A 20,984-nucleotide genomic window follows, 5' to 3' on the forward strand; every position below is an offset into this window, starting at 1 on the left:
TTGCAGGCTACACGGGGGACCTTTGTCTGTGTCTACCTTCACAGGTGCTGCTCGCTAACACAGCACTTGCCCCTACAGCCTGTTAGAGGCTACACGGGGGACCTTTGTCTGTGTCTACCTTCACAGGTGCTGCTACTCGCTACTCACAGCACTTGGCCCTAAACTGTGTTGAGGCTACACGGGGGAGCTTTGTCTCTCTCTGTGTGTGCAAAATAATCTACGTCGACATAATGGGGAAATATCACCACGTGGGTGGGGTGAGGGGTGAGTGGGGGTGAGGGGGGTGAGTGGGGTGAGTGGGGTGAGAGGGGTGAGTGGGGTGAGTGGGGTGAGGGGGTGAGTGGGGTGAGGGGGTGAGTGGGGTGAGTGGGGTGAGTGGGGTGAGTGGGGTGAGGGGGTGAGTGGGGTGAGGGGGTGAGTGGGGTGAGTGGGGTGAGTGGGGTGAGTAGGGTGAGTGGGGTGAGGGGTGAGTGGGGGTGAGTGGGGTGAGTGGGGTGAGTGGGGTGAGGGGTTGAGTGGGGTGAGGGGGTGAGTGGGGTGAGGGGAGTGAGGGGTGAGTGGGGTGAGGGGGTGAGTGGGGTGAGTGGGGTGAGTGGGGTGAGGGGTTGAGTGGGGTGAGGGGAGTGAGGGGTGAGTGGGGTGAGTGGGGTGAGTGGGGTGAGGGGTTGAGTGGGGTGAGGGGAGTGAGGGGTGAGTGGGGTGAGGGGGTGAGTGGAGTGAGTGGGGTGAGGGGGTGAGGGTGAGTGGGGTGAGGGGGTGAGTGGGGTGAGTGGGGTGAGGGGGTGAGGGTGAGTGGGGTGAGGGGGGTGAAGGGGGTGAGTGGGGTGAGTGGGGTGATGGGAGTGAGGGGGTGAGTGGGGGGTGAGGGGGTGAGTGGGGTGAGTGGGGTGAGGGTGAGTGGGGTGAGTGAGGTGAGAGTGAGTGGGGTGAGTGGGGTGAGGGTGAGTGGGGTGAGGGGGTGAAGGTGAGTGGGGTGAGTGGGGTGAGTGGGATGAGGAGGTGAGGTTGAGGGGGGTGAGGGTGAGTGGGGTGAGGGGGTGAGGGTGAGGGGGGTGAGTGGGGTGAGGGTGAGTGGGGTGAGGGGGTGAGTGGGGTGAGGGTAAGTAAACTAAATTGTCCCCTCCTGACTGAGGAGAGTCATAAATCCAGACTCGGAACGCCTTTTGCAGCAGGCTAAAGACAAAGGTCCCCCGTATAGCCTCTAACAGACTGTAGGGGCAAGTGCTGTTAGTAGCGAGTAGCAGCAGCGCCTGTGAAGGTAGACACAGACAAAGGTCCCCCGTGTAGCCTCTAACAGGCTGTAGGGGCAAGTGCTGTGAGTAGCGAGTAGCAGCAGCACCTGTGAAGGTAGACACAGACAAAGGTCCCCCGTGTAGCCTGTAACAGGCTGATGGGGCAAGTGCTGTTAGCGAGTAGCACCTGTGAAGGCTACCGGCACTGTGGCACACGAGGGGGTGGGTGACCCTGACGATGCTTGCTGCTACTGCTGTATTTGTGGAGTCTGCGTCTCTCTCATCATCATCACGTTGGCTATGAGATGTTAACTACCTCGCCTGGTATACAGGAGGTCGTGGGTTTTACCCCGACCCTGACGATGCCTGCTGCTGCTGTATATTTGGAGTCTGCGTCTCTCTCTCTCTCTCGATCCCCCTGCTTACGGCCAGCACCCAGTGACGATTATTTGAACCGGTCCTGGGCCTCTCCTAGGTCGACTCAGCCTCAAATGAGTACCTGGTGTAGCGGTGTGAAGTAGTGAACATCGCCACTGGGGGAGAGACAAAGGCGGCCCGGCGTGGGTGCTGGTAGCCACCCACCCCCCTCTTGTGCCTTGCATCCAACTCTCTACGATTTTATATTTAACAATTTCTCTGTCCCACTGAGATTTGCAGCTATTTATCCAGCAGCGACCCAGGCCATCATCATCACCATCATCATCATCACCACCATCATCATCATCACCACCATCATCATCACCACCATCATCACCATCCATCATCACCATCATCATCACCATCACAACCATCATCATCACCATCATCATCACCATCATCATCACCATCATCATCACCACCATCATCACCCATCATCATCACCATCATCACCATCATCACCACCATCATCATCATCACCACCATCATCATCATCACCACCATCATCATCACCACCACCATCACCATCACCATCACAACCAATCATCATTACCATCACAACCATCATCATCACCATCACAATGCATCATCATCATCATCACCACCATCATCACCATCACACCAACATCATCACCATCATCACCATCATCACCACCATCATCATCATCATCACAACCATCACCATCATCACCATCATCACCATCATCATCACCACCATCATCATCACCATCACAACCATCATCACCATCATCATTCGCCATCACCTCCATCACAACCATCACCACCATCACCACCATCATCACCATCACCACCATCATCATCACCATCACAACCATCATCATCACCATCATCATCACCATCATCATCACCATCATCATCACCACCATCATCACCATCATCATCACCACCATCACCATCATCATCACCATCATCACCACCACCATCACCACCATCATCATCACCATCATCACCATCATCATCACCATCATCACCACCATCATCACCATCATCATCACCATCATCACCATCACCACCATTACCACCATCACCATCACCACCATCATCACCATCACCACCACCATCATCACCATCACCACCATCATCACCATCACCACCATCATCATCACCATCATCACCACCATCATCACCATCATCATCACCACCATCATCATAACCATCACCACCATCATCACCATCACCACCATCATCACCACCATCACCACCATCACCACCATCATCATCACCATCATCACCACCATCATCACCATCACCACCATCACCACCATCACCATCACCACCATCATCACCATCACCACCATCACCACCATCATCATCACCATCACCACCATCAACACCATCACCACCATCATTACCATCACCACCATCATTACCACCATCACCACCATCACCACCATCATCATCATCACCATCATCATCACCATCATCACCATCATCATCACCACCATCACCACCATCACCACCATCACCACCATCATCACCATCATCACCATCACCACCATCACCACCATCATCATCACCATCACCACCATCATCACCACCATCATCACCATCACCACCATCATTACCACCATCATTAGCACCATCACCACCATCACCATCATCGCCATCATCATCACCATCATCACCACCATCATCACCATTATCATCAACATCACCACCATCACCACCATCACCACCATCACCATCATCACCATCACCACCATCATCACCATCACCACCTTCATCACCATCACCACCATCATCATCACCATCATCACCATTACTACCATTACCATCATCACCATCACCACCATCACCACCATCATCACCACCATCATCACCATCACCACCATCACCACCACCATTGTCACCACCATCAACACCATCATCACCATCACTACCATCATCATCACCATCACCAACTCACCCACTCACCAACCCACCCGCTCACCAACCCACCCACTCACCAACTCACCCGCTCACCCACTCACCCACTCACCAACTCATCCACTCACCAACTCACCAACCCACCCACTCACCAACTCACCCACTCACCAACTCACTCACTCACCAACTCACCCGCTCACCAACCCACCCACTCACAAACTCACCCACTCGCCAACTCATCCACTCAACATCTCACTCACTCACCAACTCACCCGCTCACCAACCCACCCACTCACCAACTCATCAAACTCACCAACTCACCAACTCACTCACTCACCAACTCACCCGTTCACCAACCCACCCAATCACCAACTCACTCACTCACCAACTCACCCGCTCACCAACCCACCCACTCACCAACTCACTCGCTCACCAACCAACCTACCCACCAACTCACCAACTCACCCGCTCACCAACCCACCCACTCACCCACTCACCAACTCACTCACTCACCAACTCACCCGCACACCAACCCACCCACTCACTAACTCATCCACTCACCCACTCACCAACCCACCCACTCACCAACTTACCCACTCAGCAACTCACTGACCAACCCACCCACTCACCAACTCACCAACCCACCCACTCACCAACTCACCAACTCACTCACCAACTCACCAACTAACTCACTCACCAACTCACCCGCTCACCAACCCACCCACTCACCAACTCACCAACCCACCCACTCACCAACTCACCAACTCACTCACCAACTCACCAACTCACTCACTCACCAACCCACCCATTCACCAACCCACCCACTCACCAACTCACTCACTCACCAACTCACCCGCTCACCAACCCACCCACTCATCAACTCACCAACTCACTCACCAACTAACCCACTCACCAACTCACTCACTCACCAACTCACCAACTCACTCACTCACCAACTCATCGGCTCACCAAACCCACCCACTCACCAACCCACCCACTCACCCGCTCACCAACCCACTCACTCACCAACTTACCCGCTCACCAACCCACCCACTCACCCACTCACCAACTCACCCACTCACCAACTCACTCACTCACCAACTCACCAACTCACTCACCAACCCACCAACTCACCCACTCACCAACCCACCCACTCACCAACCCACCCACTCACCAACTCACCCACTCACCAACTCACCAACTCACCCACTCACCAACTCACAAACTCACCCACTCACCAACTCACTCACTCACTCACCAACTCACCAACCCACCAACTCACTCACCAACCCACCCACTCACCAACTCACCCGTTCACCAACTCACTCACTCACCAACTCACCAACTCACTCACTAACCAACCCACCCACTCACCAACTCACCCGTTCACCAACTCACTCACTCACCAACTCACCAACTCACCCGCTCACCAACCCACCCACTCACCCACTCACCAACTCACTAATTCACCAACTCATCCGCTCACCAACCCACCCACTCACCAACCCACCCACTCACCCGCTCACCAACCCACTCACTCACCAACTCACCCGCTCACCAATCCACCAACTCACCCATTCACCAACCCACCCACTCACCAACCCACTCACTCACCAACTCACCCGCCCTCACCAATCCACCCACTCACCAACTCACCCGCTCACCAACTCACTCACTCACCAACTCACCCACTCACCCACTCACCAACTCACCAACTCACTCACTCACCAACTCACCAACTCACCAACTCACTCACTCACCAACCCACCCACTCACCAACTCACCAACTCACCAACTCACTCACTCACCAACCCACCCACTCGCCAACTCACCAACTCACTCACTCACCAACCCACCCACTCACCCACTCACCAACTCACCAACTCACTCACCCACTCACCAACCCACCCACTCACCAACTCACTCACTGACCCACTCACCAACTCACTCACCCACTCACCAACCCACCAACCCACCCACTCACCAACCCACCCACTCACCAACTCACTCACTGACCACTCACCAACTCACTCACCCACTCACCAACCCACCCACTCACCAACTCACCAACTCACTCACTCACCAACCCACCCACTCACCAACTCACCAACTCACTCACCCACTCACCCACTCACCAACTCACTCACCCACTCACCAACCCACCCACTCACCAACTCACTCACTGACCCACTCACCAACTCACCCACTCACCAACCCACCCACTCACCAACTCACCAACTCACCCACTCACCAACCCACCCACTCACCAACTCACCAACTCACTCACTCACTCACCAACTCACTCACCAACTCACCCACTCACCAACCCACCCACTCACCAACTCACCAACTCACCCACTCACCAACCCACCCACTCACCAACTCACCAACTCACTCACTGACCCACTCACCAACTCACTCACCCACTCACCAACCCACCCACTCACCAACCCACCCACTCACCCACTCACCAACTCACCAACTCACTCACCCACTCACCAACCCACCCACTCACCAACTCACCAACTCACTCACCCACTCACCAACTCACCAACTCACTCACCCACTCACCAACTCACCCGCTCGCCTCACCTGCGCCCGAGCGCGCTCCGCGTCTAGTGACGCGCGCATCTCCACTCAGCACGATGGTGGCACTCAGCCCCCCCCACCACACACACACACAACACAAAGACAAAGGTCCCCCGTGTAGCTTCAACAATCTGGTGGGGCAAGTGCCATCAGCGAGTGCCATCAGCGAGCAGCAGCAGCTATGAAGGCCGGCAATAGCATCAACCTCCTCATTCAACCACTCACCCACCCACGCCTCCACCCACTCACCCACGCCTCCACCCACTCACCCACGCACTCACCCACCCACGCACTCACTCACGCACCCACGCACTCACCCACCCACCCACCCAAACACCCACCCACCCAAACACCCACCCTCCCAAACACCCACCCACCCAAACACCCACCCACCTACTCACCCACCCACCTACTCACTAACATACGCCTCCACCCACTCACCCATCCATCCACCCACTCACCCAGGCATCCACCCAGTCACCCATCCACCCACTCACCCACCCACTCACCCATCGACCCACTCACCCTCCCACCCATCCACCCACTCACCCACCCATCCACCCACTTACCCACCCACCCATCCAACCACTCACCTACCCACTCACCCATCCACCCACTCACCCACCCATCCACCCACCCACGCCTCCACCCACTCACCCACGCACTCAGCCACCCATCCACGCACTCACCCACCCAAACACCCGCCCACCCACTTAAACACCCACCCACCCACTCACCCACCCACCTACTCACTAACCCACGCCTCTACCCACTCACCCATCCATCCACCCACTCACCCAGGCATCCACCCACTCACCCATCCACCCACTCACCCATCCACCCACTCACCCTCCCACCCATCCACCCACTCACCGACCCATCCACCCATCCACCCACTCACCCATCCAACCACTCACCCACCCACTCACCCATCCACCCACTCACCCATCCACCCACTCACCCATCCACCCACTCACCCACCCATCCACCCACTCACCCACCCAGCCACTCACCCATTCACCCACCCACCCACCCACTCACTCACCCACCCATCCACCCACTCACCCATTCACCCACCCACTCACCCATTCACCCACCCACTCACCCATTCACCCACCCACTCACCCATTCACCCACCCATTCACCCACCCACCCATTCACCCACCCACCCATTCACCCACCCACCCACTCACCCACCCACCCACTCACCCACCCACCCACTCACCCACCCACTCACCCACTCACTCACTCACCCACCCACCCACTCACCCAGCCAGCCACTCACCCACCCACCCAATTACCCACCCACCCAATCACTCACTCGCTCGGTCACTCACCCCCCTCCCCCCACGCCGCCCCTCCCCCACCCGCGGGGTCCCTGACAGCTCCCAATGACACGGCTGGTTAGTCCCACCAGCACGTCCACCCCACACCGCACACTCAAGGTCACCCACCCCCTCGCTCGCCCACCCCCTCGCTCGCCCACCCCCTCGCTCGCCCGACCCCTCGCTCGCCCACCCCCTCGCTCACCCCCTCGCTCACCCACCCCCTCGCTCACCCACCCCCTCGCTCACCCCCTCGCTCGCTCACCCCCTCGCTCGCCCACCCCCTCGCTCGCCCACCCCCTCGCTCGCCCGACCCCTCGCTCGCCCACCCCCTCGCTCACCCCCTCGCTCACCCACCCCCTCGCTCACCCACCCCCTCGCTCACCCCCTCGCTCGCTCACCCCCTCGCTCGCCCACCCCCTCGCTCGCCCGACCCCTCGCTCGCCCACCCACTCGCTCGCTCACCCCCTCGCTCGCCCAGCCCCTCGCTCGCCCAGCCCCTCGCTCACCCCCTCGCTCACCCGCCCCCTCGCTCACCCACCCCCTCGCTCACCCACCCCCTCGTTCGGCCGACCCCTCGCTCACCCACCCACCCATCCACCCGCTCACTCACCCACCCACCCATCCACCCACTCACTTAGTCATCCACTCACTCACTCATCCACCCACGCATCCACCCACTGACCCACCCACCTGCTCACCCACCCATCCACCTGCTCACCCACCCACCAATCCACCCGCTCACCCACCCACCCACCTGCTCACCCACCCACCCATCCACCCGCTCACCCACCCACCTGCTCACCCACCCACCCGTACAGATAATCGTCATTGGTATTGGCCGTGAGCGGTAATCAGACTTGGGGTCGCCGGGTTCGTAGCGCAGAGCGCTAACCACTCCCCACCCACTCACCTGCTCAGTCGCACACTCATAGGCTCACTCGGCCGCTCATTCACCCACCCACTTACCCATTCACTCACTCGCTCGCTCATTCATTCGCCCACCCACTTACGCATTCACTCACTCACTCGCTCATTCACCCATCCACTTTCCCATTCACTCACTCACCCGCTCATTCACCCACCTACTTACCCATTCACTCACTCACCCGCTCATTCACCCACCCACTTACCCATTCACTCACTCACCCGCTCATTCACCCACCCACCCGCCCGCTTATCCACACATTCACGCACTCACCCGCTTACTCACCCACCCATTCACAAATTCACTCACTCATTCGCTCATTCATTCACCCACCCACTTATTCACAAATTCACTCACTCATTCGCTCATTCATTCACCCACCCACTTACCCATTCACTCACTCGCTCATTCATTCACCCACCCACTTATTCACAAATTCACTCACTCACTCGCTCATTCATTCACTCACCCACTTAATCACAAATTCACTCACTCATTCATTCACCCACCCACTTACCCATTCACTCACTTGTTCATTCATTCACCCACCCACCCACTTACCCATTCACTCACTCACTCGCTCGCTCATTCATTCACCCACCCATCCACTTACTCACCAATTCACTCACTCACACGCTCATTCATTCACCCACTCACCCATTCACTCACTCGCTCATTCATTCACTCACTCACTCCATCATTCACTCACCCACCCACCCGCTTGCCCACTCATTCACTGACTCACCTGCTACCCGCCCGCCCACCCACCCACTCATTTCGCCGGCACTACCAACACCCGTCCAAGCTCTGCAGACCGCTATATATGAGGACATATTTAGCCAACTCAGGTCTCTGTACAAGCACGTGCGAGGAATTGCGTTGCGAGCAGAGAGGGCAAGGCTCCAAGCTCTCTCCTGCCAGAGCCCGACGGGAGGGGGGGGGGGGGGCCACGGCTCCTCCCCGACACCCACCCACGGTTAGAAGGCAGCGTGGCACCGTCCGTGCGTGGTCCACCAACCCTAGCTGCCGCGCGTGGGGGAAAAAAAAACCCCTCCGAGTGAACGATAAACGTGAGAGGACTGCCTCGACCCCCCCACCACCACCACCACTATGACGAGGACGACGACTACCTCCACGCTCACCCTGCACTCACTGTGAGACGCCTCGTGCTGCCACCAGCCCTGGTCCCCACCACTACCCCCACACTACCCCTAGTCCCCTACCACTACCCCCACCACTACCCCTAGTCCCCTACCACTACCCCCACCACTACCACTAGCCCCCTACCACTACCCCCACCACTACCCCTAGCCCCCTACCACTACCCCCACCACTACCACTAGCCCCCTACCACTACCCCCACCACTACCCCTAGTCCCCTACCACTACCCCCACCACTACCACTAGCCCCCTACCACTACCCCCACCACTACCCCTAGTCCCCTACCACTACCCCCACCACTACCACTAGCCCCCTACCACTACCCCCACCACTACCCCTAGTCCCCTACCACTACCCCCACCACTACCACTAGCCCCCTACCACTACCCCCACCACTACCCCTAGTCCCCTACCACTACCCCCACCACTACCACTAGCCCCCTACCACTACCCCCACCACTACCCCTAGCCCCCTACCACTACCCCCACCACTACCCCTAGCCCCCTACCACTACCCCCACCACTACCACTAGCCCCCAACAACACTACCTCTACCACTACCCCTAGCCCCCTACCACTACCCCCACCACTACCCCTAGCCCCCTACCACTACCCCCACCACTACCCCTAGTCCCCTACCACTACCCCCACCACTACCCCCACCACTACCCCTAGCCCCCCACCACTACCCCCACCACTACCCCTAGCCCCCTACCACTACCCCCACCACTACCCCCACCACTATCCCTACCCCCTACCACTACCCCCACCACTACCACTACCCCCTACCACTACCACTAGCCCCCCTACCACTACCCCCACCACTACCCCTAGCCCCCTACCACTACCCCCACCACTACCACTAGCCCCCAACAACACTACCCCTACCACTACCCCCACCACTATCCCTACCCCCTACCACTACCCCCACCACTACCACTACCCCCTACCACTACCCCTACCACTACCACTACCCCGAGCCCCCACCACTATCCCTGACCCCCACCACTATCCCTACCTCTACCACTACCCCTAGCCCCCTACCACTACCCCTAGCCCCCACCACTACCCCCACCACTACCCCTACCTCTACCACTACCCCTACCACTACCCCTAGCCCCCTACCACTATCCCTGACCCCCAGCACTATCCCTACCACTATCCCCCACCACTATCCCTAACCCCCAGCACTATCCCTACCAGTACTCTGGACACTAACCCTAGCCCCAACCACTACCCCTACCACTATCCCTAGCCCCCTACCACTATCCCTAACCCCCAGCACTATCCCTACCAGTACTCTGGACACTAACCCTAGCCCCAACCACTACCCCTACCACTACCCCTAGCCCCTACCACGACCCCTCACCCCCACCGCTCTATCCCGCTGAGTGTGCGGTGCGCAGCAGGAGGAGGAGGAGGCTGTGGGTGTCCCCGCGTCTCCGCGCGTCTCCGCGCGTGCCCTTGGCCGAGATCGCGACTCCGTCGTGCTCACCCTCTGCGCGCCACGCTCCAAGCCGCAGTCATTTACCGCGTTTAAGTACCGCGTTTATTTATCGCTCCCGCTATCTCTCTCCCGCTGTCTCCCCCTCTCTCTCTCTTTACCACTCTCTCCCGCTCTCTATCGCTCTCTCTCCCGCTCTCTCTCTATCTCCCCACTCTCTCTCTCGCTATCTCCCACTCTCTCCCGCTCTCTCTCGCTATCTCCCCACTCTCTCTCCCGCGCTCTCTCGCTATCTCCCCACTCTCTCTCTCCCGCTCTCTATCTCTCTCTCCCCACTCTCTCTCCCGCTCTCTATCGCTCTCTCTCTCTCCCGCTCTCTCTCGCTATCTCCCCACTCTCTCTCGCTATCTCCCACTCTCTCCCGCTATCTCCACACTCTCTCTCTCCCGCTCGCTACCGACAACATCGGTACGGTCAGGGGCGTAATCTCCCTTTGCAGAAGCACGCAGCGTGGACCTGGGCCTCCTCTTCTTGGATCAGGAGAAGGCCTTCGACAGGGCGAGCCACGAGTGCCGTGGACAAACTCCTCAACGTCACTCGGCTTCGGCCCGGCCTTCATCTGGCTCGTTAGCCTCCTGTACACGGGGGGGGGGGGGGGGGGGGGCACGTCCCCGTGTATTTGTATTTCTCCCCCTTGCGCTGGGACTTTGTAGGATGAACGTTGAAGATTTATAATGGGCACGGGGTGACCAATAAGGCCTGAATTGGTCTGCAGTAAGGTAGGACACTGCTAAGGGGTTGACAGTTATGAGAGGGTGAGTGTGTGAGTGAGTGGTAGTCCGGCAAAAACTACCCCCTACCTCCTCGTGGCGCTGGACGGCAACGTTGTGGTGGGCAGTGCCGCTGGGGAGAGGGTCAATTTAGATTGGCCTTTCCCTTCATGGCGTTTGTAACCACCACAGAGGCCAAATGGGGGCTCTGGAAGGGTGCGAGGGCTGGTAATCCCTCCACCTTCAGTTAACTACCACTAACCTACGAGGTAAAACATTTATTAAGCTTGTGCCAGAGGCCCCAGGGGGACAGACGTCTATGACGTCTCCTGGCCAAACCCCATTTGGCGGAGCCAGGAGATTGAATCTCTACCCTCGGGGCTCCTCCAGAAACAACAAAAAGCCACTTCGTGTGGCCACGTGGAATGTTCGAACGCTCACTGCGGAGGAGAGGCTGCCACTCCTCTGTCGGGAGCTGGACCGGTACCGCCTGGATCTCTGCGGCATTCAGGAGGTCCGGTGGACCGGCTCTGGCTCCTGCCACCATGAGGGGTGGACAGTCCTCTTCTCGGGGCAGCAGACTGCCAAACAACAGGCTGTGGCTCTTCTTCTGAGCAAAAGAATGAAAGGGGCGTGGGAGCGTGGCGGTGAGGTGTTGGAAGCTGTAAACCCCAGGCTACTTTGGGCTCGCCTTCCCATCAACCAGAGGCGAGGAGTGGTGGTCGTGGTTACTTATGCCCCCATCGAAGACGAACATCCGTGGAGAGATGCAGGCCAGGCCGATGAGTCAGATGCCTTCTATGACCTCCTGTCACAGGTGCTGGTTAAAGTGGCCCCTCGGGATAGAGTCATCTTGTTGGGTGACTTCAATGCACGAGTTGGTCATGATGCTGGCACCTGGTCTGTAGTGATTGGAGGGCATGGGCCAGATCAGCTCAATAACAACGGTAGGAGGCTGCTAGATTTTTGTGCAGCCCATGGGCTTGTAATTACCAACACTCTGTGCCAGCATCGGCGCATCCACACCACATCGTGGAAGCATGCCGGGTCCAAGCAAGAACATCTGCTGGACTACATAGTGACGGAACAGTGGATGCGAGCCCATGTCCTTGACACCAGGACCTACCGTGGAGCTGATCTGCCCACTGACCATCGACTAGTCATCTGTAAGATGCGCCTGCCATTCTTCCACTCCGGTGGTTTGACTTGCATCCCACTGGGATTTTTGCACACAGCGTTGATGTACGGTGATTTATCTGGAATATTTTGCTGTTTTTTTCCTGGATTTTCTGTTTGCACAGTCACACACAGTCACTTGAAGATGTTTTTCTCGTTCGTGTTTTTGGTTTTTGATTGTTGCGGTTGCACCCGATTCAAGAGCCGAATGGCTCACAGGGCTATACAAAATAAATGAAAAAAACTGAAACTCTCCCACTCTCTTTTTTTTTACGATCAGAGGAAACAAGAAGATGCTCGGTGTAGTCGGCACTTTGCTCCGTTCATCATTTCGTTTTTTTTGTGTTTTTTATGCTTTGCTTTGTGTAAACCCCCCCCCCCCCCCCTTTTAAATGCAAGACCCAACAAAATATTTTTTTCTTTTTTTTTCTGCTCTCCTTACCCCTCCCCCCTCTCTCTCTACCCCCCTCTCTGCCCCCCTCTCTCTCTGCCCCCTCTCTTCCTACTCCATTTCGCTCTCTCTCTCCCGCTCTCTCTCCCCTCTCTCTCCCCTTTCTCTCCCACTCTCGACCGCTGTCTCCCACTCTCTCTCTCCCCTCTCTCTATCTCCCCCCTCTCTCTCTCTCCCGCTCTCCCCTCTCTCTCCCGCTCTCTCTCCCGCTCTCTCTCCCCTTTCTCTCCCACTCTCGACCGCTGTCTCCCACTCTCTTTCTCGCTCTCTCTCTCCCGCTCTCTCTGTCTCTCTCTGTCTCTCTCTCCCACTCTCTCTCCCCTCTCTCTCCCACTCTCTCGCCCCTCTCTCTCCCACTCTCTCTCCCGCTCTCTCTCCCCTCTCTCTCCCACTCTCGCTCTCTCTCTCCCGCTCTCTCTCCCGCTCTCTCTCCCTCTCTCTCGCTCTCTCTCCCACTCTCTCCCTCTGTCTCTCTCCCCTGCGAAAGTCAGAGGACGCATTAATAAATGATCTGAATCCATGTCTCCATCCCCTCCCGCCCTACCCGCCTTGACCCATCATCGTCCCTTGCTTCCACTCCGCTCCCTCTCTGTGCTGCCCAGCGCTACTCTCTCCTGCTTCTCTCTGCATCCTTCACGAAGACTCCAAATATACAGCAGCAGCAGCAGGCATCGACAGCGTCTGGATCGAACCCACGACCTCCTGTATACCAAGCGAGGTAGTTAACATCTCGCTACTGCGATGATGATGATGAGAGATGCAAACTCCAAATATATACAACAAGTGTCAGGGTCGGGATTGAACCCACGACCTCCTGCACACCAGGCGAGGTGGTTAACATCTCACCAAACACCAATTTACAGCAGTGGCAGCGCCAGCTGCAGCGATCACCACCGCCACCCTCCACATTGTGAATGTTGTGAATGTTGTGGGTCTTCTCTGCACATTGTGAATGTTGTAAATGTTGTGGGTTTACTCTGCACAGTGTGAATGTTGTGAATGTTGTGGGTCTTCTCTGCACATTGTGAATGTTGTGAATGTTGTGGGTTTACTCTACACATTGTGAATGTTGTGGGTTTACTCTGCACAGTGTGAATGTTGTAAATGTTGTGGGTTTACTCTGCACAGTGTGAATGTTGTGAATGTTGTGGGTTTACTCTGCACATTGTGAATGTTGTAAATGTTGTGGGTCTTCTCTGCACGTTGTGAATGTTGTAAATGTTGTGGGTTTACTCTGCACAGTGTGAATGTTGTGAATGTTGTGGGTTTACTCTGCACATTGTGAATGTTGTGGGTTTACTCTGCACATTGTGAATGTGAATGTTGTGGGTTTACTCTACACATTGTGAATGTTGTAAATGTTGTGGGTTTACTCTGCACATTGTGAATGTTGTGAATGTTGTGGGTTTACTCTGCACAGTGTGAATGTTGTAAATGGTGTGGGTCTTCTCTGCACATTGTGAATGTTGTGGGTTTACTCTACACATTGTGAATGTTGTAAATGTTGTGGGTTTACTCTGCACATTGTGAATGTTGTGAATGTTGTGGGTTTACTCTGCACAGTGTGAATGTTGTAAATGTTGTGGGTTTACTCTGCACAGTGTGAATGTTGTGAATGTTGTGGGTTTACTCTGCACATTGTGAATGTTGTAAATGTTGTGGGTTTACTCTGCACAGTGTGAATGTTGTAAATGTTGTGGGTTTACTCTGCACATTGTGAATGTTGTGGGTTTACTCTACACATTGTGAATGTTGTAAATGTTGTGGGTTTACTCTGCACAGTGTGAATGTTGTAAATGGTGTGGGTTTACTCTACACATTGTGAATGTTGTAAATGGTGTGGGTCTTCTCTGCACATTGTGAATGTTGTGAATGTTGTGGGTTTACTCTACACATTGTGAATGTTGTAAATGTTGTGGGTCTTCTCTGCACATTGTGAATGTTGTGAATGTTGTGGGTCTTCTCTGCACATTGTGAATGTTGTGAATGTTGTGGGTTTACTCTGCACAGTGTGAATGTTGTGAATGTTGTGGGTTTACTCTGCACAGTGTGAATGTTGTAAATGTTGTGGGTTTACTCTGCACAGTGTGAATGTTGTGAATGTTGTGGGTTTACTCTGCACATTGTGAATGTTGTGAATGTTGTGGGTTTACTCTGCACAGTGTGAATGTTGTAAATGGTGTGGGTTTACTCTGCACAGTGTGAATGTTGTAAATGGTGTGGGTCTTCTCTGCACATTGTGAATGTTGTGAATGTTGTGGGTTTACTCTGCACAGTGTGAATGTTGTAAATGGTGTGGGTCTTCTCTGCACATTGTGAATGTTGTGAATGTTGTGGGTTTACTCTGCACATTGTGAATGTTGTGAATGTTGTGGGTTTACTCTGCACATTGTGAATGTTGTAAATGTTGTGGGTTTACTCTGCACATTGTGAATGTTGTAAATGTTGTGGGTCTTCTCTGCACATTGTGAATGTTGTAAATGGTGTGGGTCTTCTCTGCACATTGTGAATGTTGTGAATGTTGTGGGTTTACTCTACACATTGTGAATGTTGTAAATGTTGTGGGTTTACTCTGCACATTGTGAATGTTGTGAATGTTGTGGGTTTACTCTGCACATTGTGAATGTTGTAAATGTTGTGGGTTTACTCTGCACATTGTGAATGTTGTAAATGTTGTGGGTTTACTCTGCACATTGTGAATGTTGTGAATGTTGTGGGTTTACTCTGCACAGTGTGAATGTTGTAAATGTTGTGGGTTTACTCTGCACAGTGTGAATGTTGTGGGTTTACTCTGCACATTGTGAATGTTGTAAATGGTGTGGGTCTTCTCTGCACATTGTGAATGTTGTGAATGTTGTGGGTTTACTCTACACATTGTGAATGTTGTGAATGTTGTGGGTTTACTCTACACATTGTGAATGTTGTAAATGTTGTGGGTTTACTCTGCACATTGTGAATGTTGTGAATGTTGTGGGTTTACTCTGCACAGTGTGAATGTTGTAAATGTTGTGGGTTTACTCTGCACAGTGTGAATGTTGTGAATGTTGTGGGTTTACTCTGCACATTGTGAATGTTGTAAATGTTGTGGGTCTTCTCTGCACGTTGTGAATGTTGTGAATGTTGTGGGTTTACTCTGCACATTGTGAATGTTGTGGGTTTACTCTGCACATTGTGAATGTTGTGGGTTTACTCTGCACAGTGTGAATGTTGTAAATGTTGTGGGTTTACTCTGCACAGTGTGAATGTTGTGAATGTTGTGGGTTTACTCTGCACAGTGTGAATGTTGTAAATGTTGTGGGTTTACTCTGCACAGTGTGAATGTTGTGGGTTTACTCTGCACATTGTGAATGTTGTAAATGTTGTGGGTCTTCTCTGCACGTTGTGAATGTTGTGAATGTTGTGGGTTTACTCTGCACATTGTGAATGTTGTGGGTTTACTCTGCACATTGTGAATGTTGTGGGTTTACTCTGCACGTTGTGAATGTTGTAAATGTTGTGGGTTTACTCTGCACATTGTGAATGTTGTGAATGTTGTGGGTTTACTCTGCACAGTGTGAATGCTGTGAATGTTGTGAATGTTGTGGGTTTACTCTGCACAGTGTGAATGCTGTGGGTTTACTCTGCACTTTGTGAATGTTGTAAATGTTGTGGGTTTACTCTGCACAGTGTGAATGTTGTAAATGTTGTGGCGAGTGCTGTACCAGTTACGATTTGGTACCACGTTTTGTTCATGTCACAAACCCTTAACCCAATGGCCGTGTCGCGCTGCGACATAATATACACTACACTATACACTACTACACTATACACTACTATATACTACACTATACACTACACTATACTATACACTACTATACACTACACTATACACTACTATACACTACACTATACACTACTATACACTACACTATACACTACACTATACACTACACTATACACTACTATATACTACACTATACACTACACTATACACTACTATACACTACACTATACACTACTATACACTACACTATACACTACTATACACTACACTATACACTACACTATACACTACTATGCACTACACTATACACTACTATACACTACTATACACTACACTATACACTACTATACACTACACACTACACACTATGCACTACACTATACACTACTATACACTACACTATACACTACTATACACTACACTATACACTACACTATACACAACTATACACTACACTATACACTACACTATACACTACTATACACTATAAACTACACTACACTATACACTACACTACTATACACTACTATACACTACACTATATACTACACTATACACTGCTATACACTACACTATACACTGCTATACACTACACACTACACTAGACACTATACACTACACTATACCCTATTATACACTACTATACACTACACTACACACTACACTATACACTACTATACACTACACTAGACACTATACACTACTATACACTACACTATACACTACTATACACTACACTATATAATGCACTATACACTACTATACACTACACACTACACTATACACTGCTATACACTACTATACACTAGACTATACACTACACTATACACTGCTATACACTACTATACACTAGACTATACACTACACTATACACTATACGCTGTTCCGCCCCTCTCCCCATACTCAGACAAAGCTCCCCCGTGTAGCCTGAAACAGGCTGCCGGGCCAAGTGCTGTTAGCGAGCTGTGGACACACGAGGGGATGGGTGGCCAACACCACTGACGCAACAACAACAACAGTGGAGGTGACGTCACCGAGGCAATTGTGCCAAGCTAGGTGTACCTTGAGGCCACGTGAAGTGTTGAAGGCAGGAGGTCACGGGACAGACCCAGCAGGTGCCATGGGGTGACTGCTGTGCAAAGGCTTGGTGCAGGAGGTCACGGGGCAGACCCAGCAGGTGCCATGGGTTGACTGCTGTGCCAGGCTATGTGCAGGTCACGGGACAGACCCAGCAGGTGCCATGGGTTGACTGCTGTGCCAGGCTAGGTGCAGGAGGTCACGGGACAGACCCAGCAGGTGCCATGGGGTGACTGCTGTGCCAGGCTGGGTGCAGGAGGTCACGGGGCAGACCCAGCAGGTGCCATGGGTTGACTGCTGTGCCAGGCTAGGTGCAGGAGGAGGTCACGGGACAGACCCAGCAGGTGCCATGGGTTGACTGCTGTGCCAGGCTAGGTGCAGGAGGAGGTCACGGGACAGACCCAGCAGGTGCCATGGGTTGACTGAATGAGATGACCGGTAGATGCACCACCACCTGTACCCCCCCTACTGTGCCAGGCTAGGTGCAGGAGGAGGTCACGGGACAGACCCAGCAGGTGCCATGGGTTGACTGAACGAGATGACCGGTAGATGCACCACCATCTGTACCCCCCCTACTGTGCCAGGCTGGGTGCAGGAGGAGGAGGTCACGGGACAGACCCAGCAGGTGCCATGGGTTGACTGCTGTGCCAGGCTAGGTGCAGGAGGAGGAGGTCACGGGACAGACCCAGCAGGTGCCATGGGTTGACTGAACGAGATGACCGGTAGATGCGCCACCACCTGTACACAAAGACAAAGATATACCAGGCGAGGTAGTTAACATCGTCTGTTGAGGTACAGCCTCAACAAACGGTCCGGGACGAGAGCTGTCCCGAGCGAGCAGCAGCCGCGCCGATGACGGTCTGCACGGTGGCCCGCCCGGTCGCCTTTGTCTCCCCCGATGCTGCCGGAGAGGCTGGTGGGGCAAACGCGAAGTGGGAGCAGCGAGCATCCGTGGCGTGTCGTTGTTCATTTCACCGGCGCGGTATCAACGACGGGACGCGGGGATTGTCTGGGCTCGTCCGTGCCGATATCACGCGGAGGCGATGCCCGTTCAGTGGATGCCCGTGCTATTAGGATTTTCAATTTTCAAAGCCTCCTACCAACCTCCGACCCCCCCCCCCCCACCCAACCTCCCGACTGTGTGGCACCGCGGGAGGTGCACTTGAGCTCAAACTGGCACCGCTGCCCGATTGAGTTTGACAACACCTGCAGTGTTGAGTCTATGGTGCAGTGTTGAGTCTACGGTGAAGTGCTGAGTCTATGGTGCAGTGTTGAGTCTATGGTGTAGTGTTAAGTCTATGATGCAGTGTTGAGTCTATGGTGCAGTATTGAGTCTATGGGCAGTGTTGAGTCTATGGTGCAGTGTTGAGTCTATGGGTAGTGCTGAGTCTATGGGCAATGTTAGTGGATGGGCAATGTTAGTCTATGGGCAATGTTAATTTATGGGGAGCGATATTCTATGGGCAATGTTAGTGTATGGGCAGTGTTAGTCTATGGACAGTGTTAGTCTATGGGCAGTGTTAGTCTATGGGTAATGTTAGTCTATGGGAAATGTTACTCTGTGGGTAATGTTAATCTATAGGCAATGTTAGTCTACGGGCAATGTTAGTCGATGGGCAATGTTAGTCTATGGGCAATGTTAGTCTACGGGCAATGTTAGTCTATGGGCAATGTTAGTCTACAGGCAATGTGTGTCTATGTGCAATGTTAGTCGATGGGCAATGTTAGCCTATTGGCAGTGTTAGTCTATGGGCAGTGTTAGTCTATGGGCAATGCTAATCTACGGGCAATGTTAGTCTATGGGCAATGCTAGTCTATGGGCAATGCTAGTCTGTGGGCTATGTTAGTCTACGGGCAATGTTCGTCTATGGGCAATGTTAGTCTACGGGCAATGTTAGTCTACGGGCAATGTTAGTCTACGGGCAATGTTAGTCTATGGGCAATGTTAGTCTACGGTCAATGTTAGTCTATGGGCAATGTTAGTCTGTGGGCTATGTTAGTCTACGGGCAATGTTCGTCTATGGGCAATGTTAGTCTACGGGCAATGTTAGTCTACGGTCAATGTTAGTCTACGGGCAATGTTAGTCAATGGGCAATGTTAGTCTAAGGGCAATGTTAGTCTACGGTCAATGTTAGTCTACGGGCAATGTTAGTCTATGGGCAATGTTAGTCTACGGGCAATGTTAGTCTACGGGCAATGTTAGTCTATGGGCAATGTTAGTCTACGGTCAATGTTAGTCTATGGGCAATGTTAGTCTGTGGGCAATGTTAGTCTACGGTCAATGTTAGTCTAAGGGCAATGTTAGTCTACGGGCAATGTTAGTCTACGGGCAATGTTAGTCTATGGGCAATGTTAGTCTACGGGCAATGTTAGTCTACGGCAATGTTAGTCTACGGGCAATGTTAGTCTATGGGCAATGTTAGTCTACGGTCAATGTTAGTCTATGGGCAATGTTAGTCTGTGGGCAATGTTAGTCTACGGTCAATGTTAGTCTATGGTCAATGTTAGTCTACGGGCAATGTTAGTCTACGGTCAATGTTAGTCTACGGGCAATGTTAGTCTACGGGTAATGTTAGTCTATGGACAACGTTAGTCTATGGGCAACGTTAGTCTATGGGCAATGTTAGTCTATGGGCAATGTTAGTCTATGGGCAATGTTAGTCTACGGGCAATGTTAGTCTATGGTCAATGTTAGTCTATGGTCAATGTTATTCTACGGTCAATGTTAGTCTACGGGCAATGTTAGTCTATGGGCAATAGGA

The 20,984-nt window shown here is 53.4% G+C and overlaps 1 long non-coding RNA gene across 1 annotated transcript in view; it reads right to left on the bottom strand.

The window, feature by feature from the left end:
* Nucleotides 1–20,984, bottom strand: part of LOC142906573 (uncharacterized) — a 37,613-nt gene that overhangs the window by 2,468 nt on the left and 14,161 nt on the right. Inside the window, exon 2 of the long non-coding RNA XR_012930378.1 lies at nucleotides 18,207–18,959. This is a non-coding gene — a long non-coding RNA (uncharacterized LOC142906573). The remainder of the gene's footprint in view (nucleotides 1–18,206; nucleotides 18,960–20,984) is intronic.

Source organism: Petromyzon marinus, chromosome 67, assembly GCF_048934315.1.
Source record: "Petromyzon marinus isolate PM22_M1 ecotype Great Lakes invasive population chromosome 67, UKy_Petmar_22M1.pri1.0, whole genome shotgun sequence".
Lineage (NCBI taxonomy): Eukaryota > Metazoa > Chordata > Hyperoartia > Petromyzontiformes > Petromyzontidae > Petromyzon > Petromyzon marinus.